Below are 16,299 nucleotides of genomic sequence, written 5' to 3'. Positions count from 1 at the left end.
CATCTCACCACCTGAGGGTTTCCTCCCTTCCCCCAAATTCTCACTTTCCCTCCCCAAGCAAATCAGAATTAGGGGACAAGGCTGCCAACAAGGCGGCTCCCCCAAACACAATTTCCTCTCTAATTCCAAGCATGACCATCCAGACCCAGAAAAGTGTGTTCGTTCACGTGAGCAATCCCCTTTTGTGAACTGCTGCCATCCATCAAACCCCCCTGGCCTGCCCCACTTCTTGGGCATTACAGCAAAAGTGCACTGATGAACCCCCACCCCAATATTTTCCCCAGATGCTGATCTCGGGCCTGGTGCCTGACCCAGGGAGGTCAGACTTCATAGACTCCCGTAAGTGTCGATTCTCAAAGGCACCAGCCCTTCACATAGCAAGGCCTCACAGACTTCCCCTCACAGAACCCTCTCCCAGAGCCCAAGGCGGCCCCTTCTCCACTCTCCGCCCCACACCACCTGCCTCCACCCCGGAGGGCCCTCACCTTCCCCTCTAAGGGGCCTCAACCAGGGAGGCCCAAGAAACTCATCCAACCAGTTCCCAGGTGGGAGGAAAGGAGATTTGTCCCTCAGCTGAGAAGTCGGGAGACCAGAACACAGTCCGGAGACGTGGCTGTCACCAAACCCCAGGTTCTCAGGTGAGGGGATGCAAGTGGTATGGAGCAGCACAGCCCAGGCAGCCCGCTCCCACTCCTGGAAAAGCAAGGCCTCGCTTCAAGGTAAAAAATCCACCCAAGACAGGGCAACAACCTGGCCCCCGCTCACCCCACTCCTGTGGCCCAGAGCTCCGGAAGTGGTGGTGGTGGGCACAGCCCTGCCCAGCAGTGTCCACCTGGGATGACAGGGTCAGGAGAACTTCCTTTCACTTGCTGTCCTGCCACCACTTAGATTTTATCCAAACTAACCACCCTCTGTGGATTCTGGGAAAAATAAACTTCAGGAAGAAAGAGATTAACTCTGCTTTTCCCAGCATGTGTGCACTTTGGTGATGGTCCCTCCAACAGCGGCCCCTTCTCTAAACCACCCAACGCTGCATGTTCAGAAATCAGAAGGGCCTCCGAAACCCCAGCAGATTTGCCCGCAGTCTCCTCTAAAAAGGAACACAGGATTGTCTCACTCTCACCCAGCCACAACTGACCAATCCACTAGAAGAAAGCAGGGCAGGAGAGGAGGAAAAACAACAGGTCTCCTATACCTGCATCCATGGGGTTCCTCAGTTTCTGAACCCCCAAGGGAGAAACCTACCTTTTGCCCCCAAACCTGTGGCTGGCCAGGTTTCACAGGGGAGTTTATAAAGGCCTGGAGGCCCAGAGCTCAGAGTCCTCATCAGGCCCCCTTGTACTCCCCAGCCTGGCCTCGGAAGGGTACCTACCGCCTTCCTCAAAAGGGCTCCCATCGGAGCACACCGGGAGGGCCACCTGGGGCCTGGCAGCCGAGCAGTTAACAGGCTTGGGGCAAGCAGCGAGCTGCCACCAACAGCCTCGGGAATTAAAGTGCCCGCCGCCTCCTGCAAAACCTCTTCAATAAATGTCCTATTCAGAACCACTTCCGCGTGTGGGTCCTACTTGCTGCATTTCTTTCATTCCTGATCCCTGGGAGGACTCTGACAGAGGAAATGAGGCTTCTCTCCCTCATTCAGCAGGTCCCCCTGAGTGAGGACCCCCATCACATCTGGCAGGTAAGCACTGCCCCAGTGAGGACGTCAAATCTCTGAGCCATTCAACACAAGGGGACACTGACTGCAGGAAGTCAAACCCCGAAGACACTTGAACAAAGCCAGATCATTCACCAGCACAACAATACTCCATTTATGTGGCTCCTCCCCCACCCCAGGTCCTCAGCTGAAGGATATTAACCCTTGTTCTTACAAGAGCGAGGAGCCAGGGGCAGGGGCAGGTGCGCAGCAGGCGGTTCACACATCAGGAAACAGAGGTACCAGTGGCTCCCAAAATGCCAGCCTGGAATCCCAACTAGCATGTCATCAGGCTGCACCAGGCCCTGTGCTCAATACAGTCCCTACGGAATCTCCTCCCAACAACCCCAAGGTCCAGAGCTATGTGCTCACTTACCCAAGGGCCAACAGGGACGTAGGAGGGACAGCCAGGGTTTCCTGGAATCCCGGGGCCTTAAAAGAGGCAGATAGCACTCCCTCAGCCCACTTTGTACCAATGCCCTTGGGCACTTTTTTTTTTTTAAGATTTTATTTATTTATTTGACAGACAGAAATCACAAGTAGGCAGAGAGGCAGGCAGAGAGAGTGGGGGAAGCAGGCTCCCCATTGAGCAGAGAGCCAGATGCGGCTGGATCCCAGGACCCTGGGATCATGACCTGAGCCGAAGGCAGAGGCTTTAACCCACTGAGCCACCCAGGTGCCCCGCCCCCAGGCACTTTAAGTTTTATAAACTTTGCTCAAAACAAGTTCTCCCACTGTGGGGCAATCTAAGGGGGCAAAATGGAGACACCTGGGAATTTATAACTCCCTTTTAGAAGCTTCTAGAAGGAATGGCTTATGTGCCCATTGAGGGTGGCCCAACGACCGGTGCACCGGCTGCCTTTCTCCACCCTGTCACTGCGAGAGATACTCATCCTCACAGCAGCTCTGTGACGAGCAAGTCCCTGAAGAGTCTTCTGTGAATGCTCTCTCTTCTTAACTCAGTTACAGCCTCCTATAGCTAAGAACCAGATCTTGTGCATTTTTGCCTCCATGTCTTCTGACACTCAAATGCCTATTGCTGACATGGGGAGCTGTGCAAACATAGAAAAGGGCCGAAATAAAGCACACGGGGTGGATGGTATTTTCTGAGCTCTTATGGGACAAAAAGACAACCCCAGTGGAGGCACAGAAAAAGGTCTGGGAACAGAGAGCCAAGCTGTTCACCTCTTCTTGACTGCCTGGTCAGACCCAGACCAGCTGAGGGCTATAGAATCGAAGCTGAGAGGACTTCCATCTGCAAGCGGGATTACTCAAACTCCTAACATTTACTGGCAGTATAAGCCACGTGCCCAGTCATAGGAACACAGCAATACGTAAGACAAACCCTTGCTATCAGGCGCTTACCTTCCAGTGGAGAAGGACATAAAAGGGAGACAAATGACTAAGATATTTCTGGATAGTGATAAGTGTCATAAAGAAGATAAAGCAGAGAAAAGAGTAGGGCTTTCTCTCTCTCTAAATAAATAAAAATAAAATCTTTTAAAATAAGTAATGGAGGAGCGCCTGGTGGCTCAGTGGGTTAAGCCTCTGCCTTTAGCTCAGGTCATGATCTCAGGGTCCTGGGTGGAGTCCTGCTCCCTGCTCAGCGGGACTGTTTATCCCTCTCCCTCTGACCCTCCCCTTGCTCGGATGCACTCCCCGGCCCCCTCTCTCAAAAATATAAAAATAAATGTTTAGGAAAAAAAAAAAAAGGAGTAAGTGGGGGGATGGGGTGTTATTTGGTCAAGAGGTCCAGGAAGACTCTGAGGAAGTAACTCTTTTTTAAATGTTTTTGTTAACATAATGGATTATTAGCCCTGGGGTAGAGGTCTGTGAATCACCAGGTTTACACACTTCACAGCACTCACCATAGCATATACCCTCCCCAATGTCCATAAACCCACCACCCTCACCTGACCCCTCCTCCCCCCAGCAACCCTGTTTGTTTTGTGAGATTAAGAGTCTCTTATGGTTTGTCTCCCTCCCAATCCCATCTTGTTTCATTCATTCTTTTCCTACCCCCAACCCCCACCACGTTGCCTCTCATGTTTGAGGAAGTAACTCTTGAGCAGAGTCCTGTTTAAGAAGCAGACAGACATGCAAAGTTCTGGAAGAGTCTTCCAACAATCCTTTCCTCTACTCCACCTCAGCCACCCACCCACCCCTTTTATGCCCTAGATATCATCATCACCAGTTAGTGCAGACTTCCAAAACACCTTACTTTTAAGCATCCCACTCTTTGCAACCACTGAAGAGGAGCTGAGTATAAACATTAATAACCATACAACAAAATAAACCATCACAAGGGAGTAAAAAGATGGAACCAACTGTTACTCCATTAGCTAAAAAAAAAATCTGGGAACCTGGGTGGCTGAGACTTGGTTTCAGCTCAGGTCATGACCTCATGGGTTGTGAGATCAAGCCTCTGGAGAGCTCCATGTTCAATAGGGAGTCTGCTTGAAGATCCTCTCCCTCTGCCCCTCCTCCTGTCTCTCTCAAATAAATAAATCTTAAAATAAATAAATAAATTTCCCAATAAAGAAAAGCCCAGGACTAGATGGCCCCACTGGTGAATTCTACCAAATACTTAAAGGAATTAATACCAATCCTTTATAAACTCTTCTAAAAATAGAAGAAGAAGGAACACTTCCCAACTTATTCTATGAGTGTATCACCCTGAGATCAAAACCAGACAAGATATCACAAGAAAAAAGCTACAGTCTAAAATCCCTAATAAAGATGCAAAGAATCCCCAGCAAAATACTAACAAATAGAAACCAGTAATACATAAAAAGGAGTATACACTATGACTATATGGATTTATCCCAGAAATACAAGATTGGATTAACATCTAAGCATCAATTAACAGAATTCAAGATATTAATAATACAAAACCACCTGATAATCTCAGTAAACCCAGAAGAAACATTTGACAAAATCTGATACCTTTCCACAATAAAAACACTTCGACAAACTAGGAAGAGAAGGGAACATTCCAATCCTTATAAAGAGCATCTACAAAAAACCTGCCGGAGGTGCCTGGGTAGTTCAGTCGTTAAGCGTCTGCCTTGTGCTCAGCTCAGGTCATGATCCTGGCGTCCTGGGATGTATCCCCACATCCGGCACCCTGCTCTCTGCTCGGCGGGAAGCCTGCTTCTCCCTCTCCCACTAGCCCCGCTTGTATTCCCTTTCTTTCTCCCTCTCTGTCAAATAAATAAAATCCTTAAAAAAACACCAAAAAACTGTAAGTATTTCATACTTTTTTTTTTTGGTACTTCATACTTAATGGAAAAAGACTGAATGCCTTTCCCCTAGATCAGGAGCAAAACAAGGATGTCCCCTCATGTCATTTCTAGTCAACACTGTACTACAGCTCTAGCCAGGGCAATTAAGCAGGAAAAAAACATAAAAGACATTCAGATTGAAAAGGAAGAAGTAAAACTATCTCTATTCACAGATGACATAATCTTATATATACAAAACCCTAGGAATTCACTATAAAACCACTCGTCCTAATGAAAGAGTTCAGCGACATGGCAGGACACAAGATCAACACACAAAAATCAATTTTATTCCTACACACTGTCAGTGAACAATCCAAAAATGAAATTAACAAAGAAAGCAATACCATTTATAAGAGCAGCAAAAAGCATAAAATACTTTGGAATACATTTAACAAGAGCAGTGTAAAACTTCTATACTGGAAACCACAAAACACTGTTGAAAGAATTAATAAAGATTTTAATCAATGGAACAAAATTTCATGTTCTCATCCATCAGAACACTTCACATTGCTAAACTAGCAGTATTCACCAAATCAATCTACCAGCTTAACACCATCTCTGTGAAAATCTCAGCTGGGTTTTTTTTTAATGGAAACTGACAAGCTGATCCTAAAATTTCTGTGGAAAAGAGACCCAGAATAAACAAAACAATCTTGCAAAAGACCAAAGTTGGAAAACTCACAGTTCCTTATTTCAAAACTAACTAGGAAGCTGTACTTCATAAGATCGTGTTGTGCTGGCATAAAGGCAGACATCTAGATTAACAGAACAGAATTGAGAGTACAGAAATAAAACCTCACATTTACAGCCAACTGATTTTCATCAAGGGTACCAAGATGATTCAACAGGGAAAGAACAGACTTTCAAGAAATGGTACTAGGACAACTGGATATTCATATGCAAAAGAATGAATGGGGGGATGCCTGGGTGGCTCAGTTGGTTGGACGACTGCCTTCAGCTCAGGTCATGATCCCGGAGTCCCGGGATCGAGTCCCACATCGGGCTCCCAGCTGCATGGAGAGTCTGCTTCTCCCTCTGACCTTCTCCTCGCTCATGCTCTCTCTCTCACTGTCTCTCTCTCAAATAAATAAATAAAATCTTAAAAAAAAAAAAAAAAAGAATGAATGGGGACGTCTAGTTCACACCATATGCAAAAATCAAGGCAAAATGCATCATGGACCTAAAGGTGAGATCTAAAACTATAAAACTCTTCCAAAAATACTTAGGAGTAAATCTTGGTAAATCTGGGTGAGCAACAGCTTCTTAAATATTAAAATCACACGGACCGAAACAAGTAGATAAATTAGACTATATCAAAATTAAAAACCAGTGTTACAAAGGGCACTATCAAGAAAGTGAAAAGACAAATCAAAAATGGGAGAAAGTAGCTATAAATCATATATCCGACAACACACTTATAACCAGAATATCTGAGGAACCTTTACAACAACAACAACAATAATAAAACTCAATTTTAAAATGGGCAAAGATTTGAATAGGGGCGCCTGGGTGGCTCAGTGGATTAAAGCCTCTGCCTTCGGCTTGGGTCATGATCCCAGGGTCCTGGAATGGAGCCCCACATCAGGCTCTCTGCTCAGCAGGGAGACTGCTTCCTCTTCTTTCTCTGCCTGCCTCTCTGCTTACTTGTGATCTCTGTCAAATAAATGAATAAAAAAATCTTTAAGAAAAAAAAAGATAAACAAAATGCAGTTTATCCATATGATGGATCATTGGGCAATAAAAAGAAAAAGAAGGGTCTGATTACATTCCACAACATGCATAACTCGAAAACACCATGATAAGGGAAAGAAGTCATAATAAACTACGTATTTACGAACTCATTTATGTGAAATATCCAGAAGAGGCAAATGCACAGAGAGAGAAAGATGTGTGGTTGCATGGGGATGGGAGATGGGAAGAACAGGAAATGACAAATAAGGGGCAAGGGTTTCTTTTGGGGAGGATAAAAATGTTTTAGGATCAGTTCATAGTAATGGCTGCAGGACTCTGTGAATATACTAAAAACCACTAAACACTTTACATGGATGAATTTTAAGATATATGAAATATATTTCAAAGATATAAATCAATCAAATCTAAAAAGTAGTAAGTCAGTGGGAAAAGTATAGACTATTCAATAACTAATCCTAGAAAATCTGGCTATTCCTCTGGAAAAAACCTTACAAGGTGGGTGGTTCTCCACTTTAGCTAGATATAAAAGTCACCTGGAGCATTTCATAACCTAGCCTGGGCCTCACCCCAAGATAATTTTTATTTTATTGGTCTGATCGGAGGTGAAACTAAGACATCAGTCCTTTCTTTCTTACAGCTCTTTGTAAGGCTTTAGTGTGGAGCCAGAGTTGAGATCCGGTTTCATATAAAGAAAATACACTGCAGGTGAATTCGTAACCATGAGAAGCAAAACTTAAATTTAAAAGAAAATATTTTAATATATTTATAAAATCAGAATAGAAAAAGATTCCTTGAACAAGAGACAGAAAGTACAAAGAAAAAAATCAGTAAATCTGACATTAAAATTAAAACTTCCTTATAAAAAAAAATGACATTTATTAATAGTTACGATAACTTACAGTGCTATAATGAATATAACCTACCAAAGAGCAGTTACTCAACATATATAATTACTATAAATCAAAAAGAAAAAGGCAATAGCAATTACGGTTTGTTTTTTTAAATTTGAGAGAGAAAGAGCGCACACCAGAAGGTGCACTCACAGACAAAAGAGCCCAAGAGCAGGGAGCGGGAGAGGGAGAGATTCTCAACCAGACTGCTTGGTGACCATGTGGCCAGATGTGGGCCAATCTCACAAACGCTGAGATCATGAAGGGAGCCAAAACCAAGTCAGACATTTAACAGACTGAGCCGCCCAGGCACCCCAAGGCAAAGGCAACTCTCAGTAAAGTGCACCAGAATCTATACCAAGTGGGGGCAGGGGAGCTGGGGGACTGCAGAGCACACGTGTTTTACTCACTTAAAAACAAAAAGAAATTTTTAATGTACAGGGCAAAGACAGAATAACATGACTGGCCAAAAAAAAACAAGAAAAGTGTTCATCCCTACCTATAATCAAAGTGTTAATTTTAAAAACCCTTGCTTTAAATAATTTTTAAATACCATTTCATACCTACCAGATTTAAAGACACAGTACAAAAGTTAGTGAAACAGCAGTTCTCATATTTCTGGTAAGAACGTTTTAGTTCCAAACCATTCTGGGACACTGTTTCACAGCGTCTTGAAAAGCACAACTTATTGCTGACACACAGGGCAGAGAAGACTGGGGCCCAGATGTTCAAAGTGGTATTATTTACAGTGGTGCAAAATGGATGTCCATCAGTAAGGGAACTGTGATAAAATTATACAATATGTGCCACACAACAGTTAAATGAATAAATGTGATTTAAACACATCAATGTGGATAAATCTAGATAACAATGTTGGGTAAAAAATCCAAGTTCAAGAAAACCACACTGGGGCGCCTGGGTGGCTCAGTGGGTTAAAGCCTCTGCCTTCGGCTCAGGTCATGGTCCCAGAGTCCTGGGATCCAGCCCCGCATGGGGCTCTCTGCTCAGCGGGGAGCCTGCTTCCTCCTCTCTCTCTCTGCCTGCCTCTCTGCCTACTTGTAATCTCTGCCTGTCAAATAAATAAATAAAATATTTAAAAAAGAAAAAAAAAGAAAACCACACCGAACGTGATGCTATTTATAGTCAAAATAAAAACAACCCAATACCATACATGACTTATAGACAACAGTAAAAAGTATAAAAACATGCAAAGGTATAATAAACAACATATTTAGGAGAATGTCTCTTCTGGGGAGGGAGGCCAGAGAAAGGTTTCCCCAAGAAAAAGGAAGCTTCCACTGCATGCGTAACATTCTATCTCAATGATAAATGAGAGGCAAGTATGATACCATGACCATTTGCCGGGACTGGATAGTGGGAACAGGGAGTCGTGTCGGGGTTCCTAGGCAGGGGCGGGTCCCCAGGCTCCCAGAGACTGACCCAACAACCAGCACCAAGACTGCACACCAAAGCACTCTGCGGCAGCATCCCCGACCAGAACAAAGGAACAAAGCTCCTGATGGAAAGAGGCCTGTGATGTCTGAAACTGCAGTTCCTCCCTGTTATTTTCTGGCCTCCGAAAGTGCTGCGCAGCACCCAGGAAATGCTTAAAATGCAAATGGACTGAAAGCATTCCTGTTTCTCCTAAGGTAAGTGCCCTGTGGGGCAGCTGGCAATCTACCTGGGTGGGGCCATAACACAGTAAACCGCCCTGGCTGGATGCCCGTGGAGACTGCTGTCCAAAAAGCCACATTTTTAAGAGAGTTTTGAACCAGTCTTCAGTAAAGTTGAGTGCCTGTGCCCAGGGGTCATTCAAAAGTTCAAATCTCATTCCTGCCAAGTCTTGGCGAGGGATCCTGGACCGATTTCCAACCTCAGGTGGACTACGCTTCCTTATCTGTGGTTGGGGGTGACACCACTTATTTTGCCTTGCTGAGAGGAACAGTGATACTAGTATCTGAGTATCAGCATTTTTGAAACTTTTCATCAATCGGGTTGGGAATCTTTTAAAAAACACAGTAAGGGCTTCCTTGCATGCCTTCCTCAACAGTCAAGGGAGCATAATTTAACCTTTTCTGGATGACTCAAGGTCACAATTACAGCAAAGCATCCATTATGAAAACGATGACCCCCTCCTCCCCAGGGCCCAGGACCCAGGTGTGCCAGGCCATTCCTCCTAAATGAGACCCTGGCTTCCACCAGCATTGGCCCTTCCTGCTATTCTGACCTCTGTCCACTCTCACTGCAGACTTTCCACAACTAGGGGGTCATTTTTCCTCTCTGTGCTCACCTCTTTACTCTCTTTCCTTGGCTACTTCCTTTCAGCTGCTGGCTCTGAAAGAGGATGGCATAACGTACATATAAAAGTTAGAGTCTGAGGGAGCTGGGCTGAATAATAATGTAGGAATCTGGCTGCTCTGAGGCTCACTGGCTAGATGCAGATAAGCGAGGCTGCAGAGAGGACAGGTCCTAAAGAGCACAGAAGTGACCCCCACTACTGCCTTCAATGGCATAATATGGGACCTAGTATGGGACAAACTATACTCAAAACTGTAAGTACACCCTCCTGTCCGCAGGGGGGCAAAGCCCACAGCGCACCTGGCAGGACTGGACCCAGTGATCCTAGCAGCCATGCTCTCCTCCAGAGTGCAGAAATCCAGAGCTGCCTGCCCCCCTACCATAGCAGCCCACCACGGGTTAACTTTCATAACTTTCCTAGGCGTCTTTAGACAGGAATAGAACATTTGTGAAGATTTCTTGAATTCCTAAGGTTTTACCACACAATAGGGTTTCACTTATATGAAAAATATTTATTGGTAGGGGCGCCTGGGTGGCTCAGTCAGTTGAGTATCTGCCTTCAGCTCAGGTCATGATCTTGGGGTCATGGGATCAAGTTCCATGTTGGGTTCCTTGTTCAGCCGAAGGCCTGCTTCTCCCTCTCCCTCTGCCCCACCCCTACTCATGTTCTCTCTCTCTCTCTCTAATAAATAAACAAATCTTTAAAAAAATATTTACTGGAATCCTAATACGCAGCACTGGGGATGTAGCATCGTGCAGGACAGAAAGACGCTGCATGAATACTGGTTCCCTTTTCCTGCCAACAAACACTTGCCAACTATTGCTCCAGAACCTCCATTGTATATACACAAACACACACAGACACGCATAGTCCTGCAGCTGGGACAGTAGAGGATATGTGTTTTGAAGCACTTCCGGGACTTGTAGGACCCATCTCTCCTCTTGAGATCCTGTTACCACAGTAAGAACTAGACCTCACTCCTCTCACACCTCTCCCTGCATTCTCAGCCAGACCCCAGCAATAATCAGCAACTTCAAGGACTCTCAGACTGGGTTTTCCAAAAAGCTGCATGGACAGCCACCACTGAGTCCGACAGAGCCTTTGTGCAGGTCCTGTGTCCAGCCCCACAATCTGCTCACCAGGAAAGAAGTTTAAGGTCCTTATAAATCCATTCCCTCAGCTTAAACCAGAGAGCCCTCCCCAAAGGCCTGTAAGAGAACTGTAAAAAGCCTGGCTTTCCCCCTTGCCTATGTTCCCAAATGGCCACAGCCCACCCGGAGGGGCCTAACCCTCACCACTGCTTTCTCTGCCCCCACCCCCCAACTCAGCTTCCACAGAACAAAAGTGGGAGCCAACGAGCCCACCGAGCCCAGATCACTGTCAGGCCCGGACCTCAGCACAAGCTGCTCACACCCTTGTTGATTACACTTCATACAGCTCTCGGTGCCACAGAACAAAGATGAAGCCAGCACAGTTCCTGCCCTCAGACAGCGTCCAATCAAAATAAAGAGCACACAGTGGGGGCCCAGTTAACAGGACCAGCCATCATTCCCGCCAGCTAACTCCCAGGGGGACTGCCACACATCTCCAGGTGCACCTCCTTCTCATGCGGTAGTGGACCCTGCCCAGGTTTCCTCCTCCTCTGAGTACAGTCACCCAAAACCAAAAACAAAAATGCCTGGGGCTGTTCAGGGCCATCTATCTTTTTAACTTCCTCTGAAGCCAGATTATAACTAGCTTTATGCAGTCTCTAGGCACCAGCTGGCAGGCCCAGAAAGTTCCTTCACCACAGGGCCTGCCTGGCTGTCCTGCCTGTGCCACGGGGCCTGCAGGGGGTGTGGTCTGTCTGATGACCACTTCCCTAGACCTCACCCTCCACAGCCCATCCCTGCTTCCTGAGCCAGGGCAGGGCCCCCAGGAAACCGCTCACCACAGCTTTGACAGCAGTCTTAGAGCCGGCCCCTCCCTTTGAGGGCCGTGGTTCCAGCAGAGAAGAGACTGCAGACTGGCTGGGTGGACACCGCGGGAGCTGAGCAGTTAAGAGTCTGGGCAGAACCCAAGATAAGGCTCCATCAGAATCCTCCTGCCCCCCATGCAATTTCCCCAGCCCTCCTCTCCCTCCCTCTCGGAACATAACTTATCTACAGGAGTCTGGGAGAGGGGCAGATAGCCTTCCCAGCTGTGAGGCCGCCTAGAGAGGCCAGGGACCATGCTGTGATTCATCAGGGTTGGTTAGATGCTGGGGGAATTCCAGAGCAAGGGAAGGCCAGGGCTACCCCCAGTTCAGCCTATCCTGGGGAAAGCACCACACACCTGGGAGCCTGGCATCCTCAGCCCAACCATCAGAAATCTAGGATACGGTAGAAAAGTCTCACTAACAAAGTCTGCACTAACCAGGATTTCTGTTTTATCTCCCTCCAATTCCTCACCCCTGCCCAACACTTGAAACACAAAGCCTTTCAGCCTAAGTCCTTAGCAATGGCATGAACTATCTTGAGCTACCCCAACCCCACACACTTTGGTTGGAGAAATAATACAACTATCATTTACTGAACACCTCTGGAAGCTTTGCTGAGCGTTTAACACATTCTCATTGTTCATTCTCACAGAATACCATACATGGTAGATATGATGACTAACTCCATTTTACACGAGAAAAACACAGGCTCAGAGGAGTTCAGCACCAAGGGGCTAGCAAGCTGCAAAGCCGGAATTCAAACCTGGGTGCACCCAATTCCAAATCCGGCCCCTCAATCCCACAGTGGGTTGCTCTAAGTGGGAGTCAAGTAAAGGCGATAAGAGATGAAGGGAAATTCTTCCCTCAGGCATTATCTCCAATATCCCTTGCTCAGGCGGCTTCCCAGGACACTCCATCCAAAATGCCATCTTACTCCCTCCATGGCAATGCATATCCACCTCCTTCCCTATCACATGTCTCTACCTATCACTGACATTCTTTCTTTTTGTTGTTGTTTTTTACTGACATGCTTTCTATTTCATTTTCTATCTTGCTCACTGTCAGCCTCCCCCACTACAAGTCAGTTCCTGGTCAATATTTGTATATTTTGTTCACTACATCTATATTCATATACAGTAGGCGCCAAATAAATGTTGAATGAATGAATACTTAAAAATAGAACTAAGAAGCGTAATTGTAGGAAGAAAAAAAGGGACAATCCAACCATTTAGGGAAAGAGAGGAGAAAAGGAAGTGAGAGTGAGTGGCCAGGAGCAAGTTAGCAGCCCTAAGAGGAGCCCAACAGGAGGCAATGAGGGTCTGCCAGGTCCCCTGTGGATTCCAGTAGAGCCTTCCTGCACAGGAGTGACCTCCAGCTGCCAAGCCTCCAGCCTGAGGGCTTCTGCTGGGGAGGGTGGGCAGGCAGCTCTGGAACAAAGGCCTATGGACAAGCAGCTGGCCAGAGAGCCAGCACAGAGCAGAGGCCGAGGCCAGAGGGGCAGCCTGGGGAAGGGGGAGGGAGGCAAATGAGTCGCTGAAGAGAGCCCCAGTGCAGCTGCAAAGGCAACACCCCCCTCCAAAGCCCAGAGTCCCCTCAACCCCAGTAAAACAGAGAATAACTAGATAGCTCCACAATTAACCCTCCAAAGTTAGCAGCCCAGCGCCCTCCTTCACAAGGTTCTGAGAGGGGGTGGACGTAAAGGGGCAAGCCACGCGTCTGGAACACAGTCCCTTTTCCCCTCTCGCCCCAGTCATCCCTCAAGCCATGGCCTTTGGCCTCCTCCGGTGTAAACACAGTGACCCTGCGTTAGCTGTGGATTTGGTAAGCCAAATGTTTACTCTGGAGCTGAGATATCACAGGCCACAGATGTAAACCTCCACCATAGGACCCTGGTATTTACCATCTCCTGCGGCACACAGGGGACATATCCAGTAAACGTTAAAGCTCTTGAGAGCCCCTCTAGCCACAGTGAGCTCTTTATTCAGTATAAGAGTTTATGGAGTGCTTTCTACAAGTCTGCTTTATGTGATCCTTACCACAACCTCTATAAGGAAGAGAACGCAAGTACCCTGCTTTACTCACGTGGAAACTGAGTCTGAAAGATATGTGATTTGCCCAGGTCATGTTGGAGAAAGCAGGGATTAGCCAGAGCATGAAATCTGAGTTCTAGTCCCTGTTTGGCCAACAGGGATCAGGCTCAAATCACCTGACATCTTCGGTCTCTGCTTCCTTCATGTGTAGCGTAGGCTAATGAGAGGCGCCTTCCAGCACTAGTCACTCTACCAATCTTTGATGGTATGCAGTAGAGCCAGATTAAAATTCAAGCAAAATCCTGTGTTGGACTCCCAGGCCAGTGCTCTTTCCACTTTCCTGATAGGCCACATCTAATAAAACAACCCCTAAGCCACTCCCTCTGCTTCTAGGACTTGGTTTACCCCATGTTGACTCCCTGCTCTATCCCCAGAGCAAGATACCAGGGAGCCAAGGGGTCATCCAGCCCCCAGAGAAGAGAACAGGTTCAGCAAAAGCACCAAGAGCACCTAACATGGCTTAGAAGGAAGAGACTAGGCACCCCGGGATCTCAGGACGGGGTACACCTTCCTTTGGCTCTTACTATCTAGGTTTTCTGTTGGGAGGATGAAATGAAGTCATTCCCAGCTTAAGTCAATGAGTGCTGGAAAAGCACTCTCCTAAAAGGAAGCAGGCGATGTCATTACTCTCCCTACTTATTATTTCTTAAGCAAGGTCTATGTGACTGGGTTTCAAGAAGAGGCAGGGCTAGGGAGACTCTGAGGAGGGCCCGGGGCTGCGTTGGCGCCTTCCAGGGCGACCTCTCTCTAGGGTTCCATGTAGGATAATGCAGTCGGAGTTGCCTCCCCAGGGGCCCTGGAGAAGACAGCCTCCTCCATCTGCCCACAGTTTAGCAAGTGGCCTAGAGGATAAAACTCTTACCGCGGCCACAAGCACCGCGCCGCTCCCCCCCACCAGGCCACACCTCCCCAGCCTCCTACCATTACATTTCCCACTCTTCTCTTTGTTTTCAAAAGCAGCTCCGAAGAGTAAAAGGAGCTACCTAAAAATATCTTGAAATTTCAAGTTTGCCCTTCTCCTCCTAGCTTTCCAAACCAAGGGGCTGAGAATGGGGAGAAAACCAAATAGATTTCAAGAGTGGGCGATGTCGAGGCCGACAGTGGCAGGCAGTGGCCTCTATGCCTTCGGCTCCCGACATTCCCTTTCTGGCACCCACTCTAACCCTTCCAGGACAGGGGCTGAGATTCTCAAGAACGAGCACTGTGGAGTACCAACCCGGAACAAGCTGCAGGCGCCCGTTGGGCTCCCAGGACCAGAGGCTGAGGTCCTTCCCCAGAAGGGTCCACCCGGCCCAAGTCCCACAGTCCCAGGGAAGGGCCAGCCCTCTGGCGCCCGAGCGCGCAGGGGGAGCGGGCGGGCGCAGCCTCGCGGGCTTCCCGGCTTTCAAACGGAGCTTCCCGGAGCCACCTGGCGCGCTCGCTCCTTGTGGTTCCGGGGTGGGGACTACAGGACAGAAAAGGTCTCGGTGTACGAGCCTCCCGCGCTCCGGTCCTCTACTGGCGTTGGGGGAGAGGGAGAGGTCGCCCTGGAAGGCGCCAACGCAGCCCCGGGCCCTCCTCAGTCGTCCCGAGTCCCCACCCGGCGGGGGGCTGGAGCGAGGAACCGGGAGGGTGGGGGACTTCGGAGGGGCTCTAGGCACTGCCACTGGCCGAGGGAGATGGGAGAAGCGAGGGCCACTCACCGCGCGGTCGCCGCCCCGCCGGGTCCCGCACGCTCTGCGCGCGAGGCTGCCCAGGTGCGGCCGCGACGCAGGCGCGAGTTTGAAAGTCGCTCTCCGCAGGGGCTGAGGCTGCCGGCCGCTCCCGCCCACGGTACGGTCCCTCCGCGATCGGGGTTGCAGCCAGCTGCTGACGCTGGCCCCCGGGACCCCAGCCCGCGCGCGCCTTCCCAGCGCCCGGCAGGAAGTCGGGGCCGGGCGAGCGGGGCCAGAGCTGCGGAGGGAGGGGAGAGCGGGAGGGAGGGGAGAGCGGGAGGGAGGGGCGGGCCAGGAATTTTTCCAGTGGGTGGAGACTCGGGCCGGCCGCTGGAATCCAGCAATTGGCGGCTCCGCGGGGACCCGGAGAACCTTCGCGACGCGGCGAGCCGGAGCCCGAGGTGAAGGGGAACGGGCGCCGCTAATGATTAACGCCCGCAGGTGGGGCGAGCGCGCCGCCCCGACGGTGACCGACCCGCCCTACGCGAGCCGCTCCCGGGCCGCCTAGATGCTCGCAGATCCAAAGACGCACGTGGTGGGGGTCACGCCGGTGTCACAGCCAAACAGCCCCAGTTGTGCGGATAGGAAAGGGGGCTTAGGAAGACATTAATTGCTATCGGCTTGGGGTGGGGGGCGGTCTCGAGCCTACCAGAGCAGGTCACCTTGGCTTTTCTGAGTCAGAAAGGCACGTCACGAATTT

General features: G+C 48.7%; 1 protein-coding gene across 5 annotated transcripts in view; it reads right to left on the bottom strand.

The window, feature by feature from the left end:
- Window positions 1–15,848, bottom strand: part of PLEKHG3 (pleckstrin homology and RhoGEF domain containing G3) — a 41,393-nt gene extending 25,545 nt beyond the window's left edge. For 2 of the 5 annotated variants that reach the window (XM_059373389.1, XM_059373390.1), the window contains exon 1: window positions 15,588–15,847. The gene's annotated coding sequence lies outside the window, so the exon portion shown is untranslated. Of the gene's footprint in view, window positions 1–15,587 lie in introns of all 5 variants that reach the window. The other 3 variants (XM_059373388.1, XM_059373392.1, XM_059373393.1) reach the window with 3 other exon arrangements.
- Window positions 15,849–16,299: the final 451 nt, after the last annotated feature.

This window comes from Mustela nigripes, chromosome 13, assembly GCF_022355385.1.
Source record: "Mustela nigripes isolate SB6536 chromosome 13, MUSNIG.SB6536, whole genome shotgun sequence".
Taxonomy (NCBI): domain Eukaryota; kingdom Metazoa; phylum Chordata; class Mammalia; order Carnivora; family Mustelidae; genus Mustela; species Mustela nigripes.
This window is presented reverse-complemented; position numbering and strand designations above follow the sequence as displayed.